We start from the raw sequence: 11,005 nt of genomic DNA, 5'->3' as shown, positions 1-11,005 counted from the left end.
TAACCTGGACCTATTTGCCGGTAACAACAAATATGCAAATATGAATATACCAATAATCAAATCTCAAAGACAAAGTGTCCAAACGATGTCTTCAACATAACCAAGTGTTTTCCATGGCATTCCAAGTGCCAATGATCATTATATCCTATCGGTGTACCAGATACCGATAACTGTGCATGAGTCATTTGCTTGTCGGTGAATGTTGCTGATTCTCCAAAGTCGCTGAGTTGATAAGTGTTAGTAGGTGTTGACATCAATGACCAAACCATACCAAAATACCAACACCAATATAGGTGGATTCGTTATATATTGATTGATTTGGTGGATTGATTCTGGACATCTATCCTCCCATCTAAAAGGGACATTCTTGTGGAGTAGATGTGTGAAAGGAAGGCACTTGTTAGCTAGTTGAGCAATGAATCTTTTTATAGATTGTAGCCATCCTTGTAGAGATCTTAATTGACTAATATTTCTAGGAGGTGGCATCTCCATGATTTCTTGTACATTTGTGGGGTCCACTTTGATTCCTTTTCTGAGACTATGTATCCTAAGTGTTTTCCAGATGTTACACCAAAGACACACTTTTTAGGATTTAATCGGACATTGAATTGCTCTAGCCATTGAAATATTTTGTCTAATATTTTCAGATGTCCCTCTCTTGTAAATGATTTATCCAATAGGTCATCTACATAATATTCCATGAATATGTGCATGATGTCATGAAATATTATGGTCATTCCCCATTGATAGGCCACTCGCGCATTCTTCAAACTGAAAGGCATGACATTCCAACACTAAGTAACCCATGGACATGTAAATTTTTTTTTATCTTGGTCTTCTAGTACTATTTTTATTTGATTATAGGCTGATAAACCATCCATAAGTGATAACATATCATTTCTTGTTGTTAGATCTACAATTGTGTTGATGTTGGGTAAAGGAAAGTCATCCTTCAGACAAGCCTTGATGAGGTCTATGAAATCTGTACATATGATGATGCTCTTATCTAGTTTGGATACAAGTACAATGTTAGATATCCATTCTTCATAATCTATGGGTCAGATGAATCCTACATCAAGTAGCTTTTCCAGTTCTGCTTTAACCAGTAGTACGACATGCGGGTTCATATTTCTCAGTTGTTTCTTGACTGGCTTAGCTCCTGGGGCTATAGATAAGTTCAGTGCATAATCAAATTTGGATCTACCCTTGCAATATCTACATAGGACCAGGCAAAATTGATTGATGAGTATACCAGGTGTATGGTCTTTGCCACTACTTTAGTGGCGATGCTAATTGATTGAGTTGGTTCAATCAAAATTGGAGATCTCTCCTGATAATGTTCAAGAAGAGTGTCAAGTCTCTCATCCTTTGGCACCTCAACAAGGTTTTCACCATTGGATATATCCTTTTTTTTTAACTTTTTTATGATCTAATACTACCATGAAATGGTTTTCACCATTAGATCATTTTTTGATTTTATTCATTTTGTGACTAAGAGACTTGGCACTCTCATGTTGAAGAACTTATTTATGAGATTCAATGGTGGAACATGTTTTTGAATTTACCAAACAAAGGTAATGGACAATAGTGTCATAATCTGGGAAGATAGGTATGTTGAGTTGTTCGGTCTGTTCTCAGTCTATGAGTTCAGGATGTATGAGGGGTAAGGAATCATTAGGTGGATTTATTTCGACATTTGTAAGTGTCATGACAAAAATGTTGTTAGCGTTGTCAATAACACAATCGAGGTCTATGATGGCACTCTCTTCAGTATTTAATTTTTTGTAGCAACGTTGCTTGTTCTCATTGGCTTTGTAGATATGTTGTGGTCCTAATTCAAATGATCTAGATCCTAAGCCTTCTCCTTCATTAGTTGTGGGTGTATATGTATAAATTACATCTATATCAATGTCTTCAATTATATCAAAATAAGTATCCCATTCATATTCATGTGAGTCTATTTCAGAATTGCTCTCTAGGAATCTATTGCTATATATGATGGAGATATCATTTGGTGAGAAGAGTTTGTTGACAACTAGTATAGTTCTTTCTTTTATCTCCGAACTTACTTCCATTCAATTTGAATCAGGCTTTGTACTAGGTTGCAATCTATGGATCTACTTTTGAGAAGCCTCATCTCTTTTTTATGGCAAGGTCTTCTTGTTGTTTTAATACTCCTCTTCCTAGTTCATTTGGGATGCCTCATCAATTATTTGTTGTTGTGTTAAATCCTATTTCTTTTGTTATCACTATGTGGTTTGTTGTTGGTGATTTCGTTTCCATGCCATTGCTCATTGTCAATTTTGTTGATCCGGTTGATGTTCATGTTGTCCATATCCTAGTCCAAATTTATCCTTGACAAGTTGTGAGTATGGTTGGATTGGTTCTACGATATCCCCTTTTCATTTTCCATTAGGACCTTTTCCTAAGTATCCCATCCTTTGCATGATTTTGAATCCATTTCCTTATTGCTCTATTGGTACGGTGACTCTTAACATTGTTGCTTGCATGTCTTCGTTATCTTTGTACAACCAGTTCAAGACATCATTGACTTTTGTTTCATCTTGATGCAAGAGCATCCTCGGTTCATAGAAATCTTGTTGAACACAGAGTACCACTGAGAGGGGGGGGTGAATCAGTGGTTCCTAAAGCTCTTTTCCTTTTTTTTAAGAAACTTTAGAATACCAGTTGTTATCTTAAGCACTAAATAGTCAAACTAGTAAAGTGAATGGGGAGACCAAAGAAGACAATCACACAAATGCACTCCACAACACCAGATGTACAAGGAAAACCCAATATGGGAAAAACCTCGGTGAGAAATGCTACTCAAGACTACTGCTCCAATCCAACCTCACAAATGAAACACTGAATTACAAAGATTTAGGGCACCAGCCCAAGGAGGACCAACCCCTACTGGTTTAGGGCACCAAGCTCCAACTTGGTGATGTATATTGAAAATACAATTCCGATATACAGTTATGGCTTCTTGTTGCAAATGAATTCTGCAACTCTTGATCAAATAACTTACTATCAATTGACCATCTTTTCTTCTCCAGAGAATCTCACACTACCGATTGTGAGACCACTCTTTCTGATTCTTGCCCTCTCTTCTCTCTCTCTCACTCACAGTCTCACAACTTAGTATGTCACACTTGGATGTTGTCTTTCTCTACCATACCTCACTAGTTTGCTTAACTGTTAGAACTGCTATAGTTATATAGTACTCAATCACTGTCAGTTAAACCTTCTCACCAATTTGCTTGCTTACTCACTCTGTAGATTTCTTAGAATAAATTCTAAGGCAAAATGATCCTTCTCTGCACTTCATCTTTCTTTACTCTTCTTCTTCTCTTCAAGCATCAATCTTTTCTGTTTCGAGCTTGTATATTATAATCATGGATTCCCACCAAGAATGTATTCAAACACTGTCATGTTCAGTTTTCCTTTTCCAGCTCAATCTGAATCCCCTTTGATTCGATCTTCTTTTTAGGGATATGATCTTAATGACAACGATCAATCACCAACTGAACTTTGCATTCCAATGTGTGTTTTTTAAATATGGAGGTCTACACCATTCTTTTCTACTTTTCTCTATCACTTGCCATTAATGGCTTTTTTGTTTCCTTCACCTATCAGGTATGAAGATCAAATCTTCTTGCAAGATTAGTGCGATTTCTTTTCCAGTTAGCCTTCTTCGAGCTGCAATCTTCTGGAATCCTCTATAACTTTTGGGTTCCTCATAAAAGCCAACCTGAATGCAGGTTTGTTACATCGATGCACACTCCAATGACCTATGCAATACCTCTACCTAGCATCTAGTTGTCATTCTTGTCAATATCCTCCTTTGCTTGGATTCCTATGTTGGTTTGACATACTTTATCAACCCAAGTTGACTATCGGTTTAGCTTATCTCATCGGTATGATCATCAACCATCCTTTTGGTTTTGTTCACTGCTTATCCACCAATTGTTGTGCCTTCATAACACACAATCAACCTTTATTCTAGTTTATGCCTTACTGATAAGCCTTCTTTACCGATAGATGACCCGAGTCATGTGTACTGGTAGCCTTCCTTCTATCTACTCACTCGCATGTGTATCACCATCATATTGGTCACCACTTCTAACATACCGATGACCTTTCCAAACCAGTTGACATCAATGACAAATTAGTGCCAAATTGCCAACAATCTCCCCCTTTGGCATTGATGTCAACTTTCCACAAGACACTTCATACCAGTATATTTACCCCCCTTTGACTCAATGAAAAAGGGTACTATACACTTCCCCTTTGATCCATATCGAGCCCCCCCTTTAATTGCTATGAAATCCCCCCGAACCACATGAATCCTTCCTAGGAAGATGATACAACTCCCAAATTATGTCGGAGGTACTCAAAGGTGCTCACTAGTAATGGTTTGGTGAAAATGTCTTCTACTTGTTCATCGGTAGGGAAATAATCCATCCTTATCTCCTATCCTTCAACCTTCTCTCTGAGAAAATGATACTTGATAGCAATGTGTTTTTTTCTGGAATGCATCACAGGATTCTTTGCTATGTTGATTGCACACAAATTATCACACCGGATGAGAATAGTATCAGTGATATCTACCTAGATGTCCTTGAGGGTTTTCTTTGTCTAATGCACCTAAGAGCAGCATGTAATAGCAGCAATATATTTTGTTTCAACAATTGATAGAGAGACTGAGTTTTGTTTCTTTCTATGCCATGAGACCAACCGGTCACCTAGAAAGAATGTACCACTAGTTGTGCTCTTTCGTACATCAATGCAACCTGCCCAATCAACATCAATGTATGCTTCCAAGATGAATTCCCCTTGTTTAGGGTACCATAATCCATAACTGAGTGTCCCTTGTAGGTACGTAAAGATTCTGCTTATAGCATTCATATGTGACTACTTAGGTGCAACTTGGAATCTGGCCGCCATGCATATTGCCTGTACTATATCCGGTCTAGAAGCGGTTAGATACAATAGACTGCCTATCATGGATCTATACAAAGTCTAATCCACCACCAATGATTCATCATTCTTGCTAAATTTACTTCCAGTCACCATGGGGGTACTTACCAATTTACAATCCTCCAGTCAGAATATCTTCAACATTTCCTTTGCATACTTTATTTGTGAGATAAAGATTCCCTTATCTTGTTGTAATATATGCAAACCAAGGAATCATGTCGATTCACCAAGCATTGACATCTCAAATTTTGACTGCATCTTATTAGAAAATTCTTTGCAGAGGGTGTCCTTGTTGCCTCCAAAGATAATATCATCTACATACACAACCACAATTGAAACATTTGAGTGGTATCTTTTCTTTATACTTGTTGGATCCTCTTTTAATCTTTCTGACAAAGTTTGCCAGCTCTGCATCAGAGTCTTCACTGGATTCTTTATGAGTAGCTACTTCTTTGCTCTTTTTTATGGTGTTGAATGTTGCTTCTTTCCTTAAGGAAGCATCACCGACTGTTCTCATCTCATAGGTTGTTAGTGAGCCAAATAGCTGATTAATTGAAAATATCTTCAAATCCTTGGCTTCTTCTATGGCAGACACCTTTGTATCATACTTAGGTGTAGGGGACCCAAGTACCTTCTTTACAAGGATCTCATCTGCAATTTCTTCACCAATCCCTTTGATGTTATTCACAATTTCATCAAATTTGTGAAGGTAGTCTACAATCTTTTCATCATCTTTCATCTTGATGCCTTGAAGTTGGCCCCTTATTGCTTACAACTTGGCCTCGTTGACTTTTACGTCTCCTTCAAATAGCCTCTGTAATTTATCCCAAGTCTCCTTGGCCGATGCACAATGCATGACTTTGACAAACTCATTATTAGATAGTTTTCTCAAGATAGCATGTTTGGTTTTTGTGTTGTTCTCATACTCCTTTTTGGCATCCAGATTAGTGGGAGGAACACTAGGAACAACATACCCATTCTTGACAGACATCCACACATCAAAACTAGGGGAGGAAATATAGGTCTCCATTCTTCTACTCTAGAAGGCATAGTTGGATCCATCAAACATGGTGGATTTTGAAGGAGCACACTCATTTCTTGCCATTGTGTTCTAACTCCATAATCTACCCAAGGTTTATTTTTAAAAATAAACAAGAACCTAGGCTCTGATACTAGTTATTGAACATAGAGTACCATTGAGAGGGGGGCATGAATCAGTGGATCCTAAAGCTCTTTTCCTTTTTTTTTTAAAGCAAGTTTAGAATACCAGTTGTTATCTTAAGCACTAAATAGTCAAACCAGTAAAGCAAATGGGGAGACCAAAGAAGATAGTCACACAAATGCACTCCACAACACCAGATGTACGAGGAAAACCCAATATTGGAAAAACCGTAGTGAGAAATATTTTTGGAGACTACTGCTCCAATCTAGGCTCACAAATGAAACATTGAATTACAAAGATCTAGGGCACCAACCCAAGGAGCACCAACCCCTACTGATTTAGGGTACCAACCCAAGGAGCACCAACTCGTGCACCAAGCTCCAACTTGGTGATGTATATTGAAAATACAATTTTGATACAGTTATGGCTTCTTGTTACAAATGAGTTCTGCAACTCTTGATCAAATGGTTGACAACCTTTTCTTCTCCATGGGATCTCACACTACCAGTTGTGAGATCACTCTATCTGATTCTTGCCCTCTCTTCTCTCTCTCTCACTCACAGTCTCACAACTTACTATGTCACACTTGGATGTTGTCTTTCTCTACCACACCTCACCAATTTACTTAAATGTTGGACCTGCTATAGTTATACCGGTACTCAATCACTGTCAGTTAAACCCTCTCACCATTTTTGTTGCTTAGTCACTACAAATTTCTTAGAATAAATTCTAAGGCAAAATGATCTTTCTCTACAATTCAGCTTTCTTCACTCTTCTTCTTCTCTTCAAGCATCAATCTTTTTTATTTCAAGCTTGTATATTTATAACCATGGATTCCCACCAAGAATGCATTCAAACACTACCGTGTTAGTTTTTCCTTTCTTAGCTCAATCTGAATCCCCTTTGATTGGATCTTCTTTTTCAAGGATATGATCTTTATGACAACGATCAATCACCAGCCAAACTTCGTATTCCAATGTGCGTTTTCTAAATCTGGAGGTCTACACCATGATTTTTTGCTTTTCTCTATCACTCGTCATTAATAGCTTTGTTGTTTCCTTCACCTATCAGGTACGAAGATCAAATCTTCTTACAAGATCAGTGCGATTGCTTTTCTAGCTAGCCTTCCTCAAGCTATAATCTTCTGATATCCTCTGTGACTTGCGGGTTCCTCTTAAAAGACAACCTGCATCTCGATTTGTTACATCGATGCACACTACACCGACCTGTGCAATACCTCCACCTAGCATCCAGCTGTCATGCTTGTCGACATCCTCCTTTGCTTGGATTCCTATGTCGATTTGACATACTTTGTTGACCCAAGTTGACTATCAGTTTAGCTTATCTCATTGGTATGATCATCAACCATCCTTTCGGTTCTGCTCAGTGGTTTTCCACCAGTTATTGTGCCTTCACAACACAAAAATAGCCTTCATTTTGGTTTATGCCTTACCGGTAAGCCTTCTTTACCAGTAGATGACCCGAGTCATGTGTATCGGTAGCCTTCCTTCTGTCTGCTCACTCTCATGTGTATCACCATCATATCGGTCACCACTTCTAACTTACTGGTGACCTTGCCAAACTAGTTGACATCAATGAAAACTTAGTGCCAAATTGCCAACAAATCTTGTATCAACCAAAAAAAAATTCCTTTTTGTTTTCCTTTGTGTTTGCAGTTTTAGTTTTCCTTTCTGTGTGTCCTGGTTTTGGCTCACCTGATCTTGTGGAGTTGGATTCTACTTGAAGACTTGATCATATTTCTTTCTTTCAAACCGCATCACATTTGGATCATTTTCCGGCATGATATCGCTACCAGTTTCCATTACAGTTTCCTGTTATCAGTTGCCGGGACCTATTTTGGTGATCTATCAAAACCCTTCTGAAGCTTGTGAAGCCTTGCGTGTTGATTCCGATATTCCTTGGCATGTGGCTGACCTTTTCCCGTGATTTACATTTCATCCTTTGGATTTTCTAGAGAAATCTCTTGGTGGAGGCCAACCTTGTTTATTTTGCATGTTAGGTCTTGTTCTTTGAATTTTGATCCCTTTTGGGCCGACTAGATCCTTTGGATCAATATATATAATTGTAATTGTGCATTAGAATGAATTAATAAAGGAGAGAATCAAGTAGCTATACTATGCATAGAAGATAGATTTCATAGTTCAAGGTCTCGCCTATGACCTATTTTGTATGTTCTACTAGGCCTATGAGTCAGTATATTGTAACCCGGTTATTATCAGTTGGATGTAATTATTTTTTATCTAACAAAACAATTTGTTTTGCATTTCCTCTGTCATATCTTTGTGTTTCCTTTGTATTTAATCTTTTTGACTGGTCCAGATTGATCTCTTTGAGGTCCCTCCTCACCGGTGACTACTTCAAGTGGTATCAGAGTGAAGTTTTATTCCGAAGGTTGTGCATCCTGAAATTTTGTTGTAGGGTGGAGGATTGTGGATCTGACCTGCAGTTACAGAGGACTAGCTTGAATGATGGTGCAAAGAGGAGATAGGAATGGTAAAGCACGTGGGAATGTAGATCCTCCTATGATGGAGATGTTGCGAGGTATAGCAGCCTAGTTGGAAGCCATGGAGATAGCCTAGAGAAGAGGCCAACATATTGAAGATGTAGGTGAAGATGAAGGAGAAGAAGCCCCGACAGAACAAGAAAACCAACTGGCGGTTGATCCGGATGAGGAAAGGTTTTTAAGGGTTTTGAGTAGGGTGAATACTAAACCTCATTTTACCCCACTGGAATATGATGAAAAGTCATATTTGGATGAGTTGATGGATTGGATCTTGGAGATGGAAGAGTATTTTGATTTTGAAAACACTGTAGAAGAGAGGAAGGTGAAATATGCCTGTACCCAGTTGAAAGGTAATCAATCTCTTTGGTGGGAGAATTTGAAAGTTTATAGACAAAGAAGAGGTAAAGAGAAGATTAAGACATGGGATCGAATGATTACTAAGTTGAAATTGAAGTTTGTGCTGGTGAATTATCAAGTGGATCTATTCGGAAAGTTGCAAAATTTGAGAAAGAAGGAATCTAGTGTGAAGGAGTACACCGAAGCATTTTACAAGTTGAATATCAGATCCGAACATGTTGATGATGAAGTTGAATAAGTTACAAGATATTTGAATGGATTGCGGATTTCTATACAAGATGAACTCAGTATGATCAAATTGGAGAGTGTTGAAGAGGCTTACCAATATGCCCTAAAGGTAGAAGAGAAGTTAAACAAAAGACATGAGTAGAGACAGAGAGGAAGAGGTGGAAGGTTTATTGGAGGAAGATTTCAAGGACAAAGAGGATATACCAGAGGAAGAAGAACCAGTACAGATCATAGAAAGGACAAGGAAGTGAGCAAAGAAGGTAATTCATATTGGAGGGATGATAGAAATTTCTACCTGAGGAGAGAACCAGATGGTTACCGGAATGAGAATTTTGGAAGATTAGACAAGAGGACATTTAGAGGAATATTATTTACGTGTGGAGGAGAAGGACACCATGCATTCGAGTGTAAGAAGACAAAAAACTACCAGAAGAGTAGTAGTGGTGGAGGAAAACCCCACTGGATCAGACAATAAACTGTAAGATGGAGAACTGTTGGTGATGAGAAGAGCTTTGTGTCATACTGGAAGAGATGAAGAGCCCTTGTAGAGGAAGAATCTGTTCAAGACCAGATGTAAGGTATCCGGTAAGTGTTGTAAAGTTGTTATTGATAGTTGTAGTTCAGATAGTCATATTTCTGAAGAGATGGTAAGTAACTCAATAGTGGAGAGATTGAAATGCCCTAAGCATTATCAGATAGCATGGATTCATGATGAACATAAGTTGCTAGTAAGTGAACAATTTTTGGTGAAATTTAAAATTGGGAATTATCATGATGAAGTCTTGTATGATATTATGCCTATGGATATTTGTCATTGTTTGTTGGGTAGAACTTGGCAGTTTGATAGATAGGCAGTACATGATGGGAGGAAGAATACATATACTATTATGGCCAATGGGATGAAGCAAACCTTGTTACCCTTGGAGGAACCTTTGAAGAATGAAGTCTGTATGAATGCTACAATCTATTTAGTAGATGGAAGGAAATTCCTTGATGGATTTCAACATGAGAATGTGTATTTTGCCTTAATTCCTAAGAAGACTGAGAAACCGAAACCTGAAGGAGAACACCTGGAAGAGATAAAAGATTTGTTGATAGAATATGAGGACATCATTTCAGATAATGTACCTGATGGATTGCCACCTATGAGAAGTATTAGTTATTGCATGGACTTGGTTCCCAGAGCTAGTTTGCCTAACAAAGTTGCACACCAGTTGACACCGACAGAGAATGAAGAATTGAATAGACAAGTGGAGGAGCTCTTGAAGAAAGGTCTGATTAGGGAGAGTCTAAGCCCTTGTGCAGTACCAACAATATTAGCACCTAAGAAGAATGGAGAGTGGAGAATGTGTACAAAGTCTAGAGCAATAAACAAGATCACACGGAAATATCGGTTTCCTTTGCCTAGGATGGATGACATAATGGACTATTTGAGTGGAGCAAAATAATTTACAAAGATAGATTCGAAGAGTGGATATCATTAGGTTAGGATCAAAGAAGACAACATTTAAGACAAATGAAGGATTGTATGAATGGTTGGTGATGCCTTTTGGATTGACTAATGCACCGAGTACTTTCATGAGGCTGATGAATGAGGTATTGAAGAAATTCTTGGGTAAGTTTTTGTTATTGTGTATTTGGATGACATTATGATTTTTCAGTAGGATAAAAGAGGAGCATTTGTTGCAGTTAAGACAAGCTTTGCAAAAATTGAGAGAGAAATTGTTGATCAATATCAAAAAGTGTACTTTCAT

The sequence above is a fragment of the Cryptomeria japonica genome, chromosome 1, assembly GCF_030272615.1.
Source record: "Cryptomeria japonica chromosome 1, Sugi_1.0, whole genome shotgun sequence".
Lineage (NCBI taxonomy): Eukaryota > Viridiplantae > Streptophyta > Pinopsida > Cupressales > Cupressaceae > Cryptomeria > Cryptomeria japonica.
Note: the sequence above shows the minus strand (reverse complement) of the source record.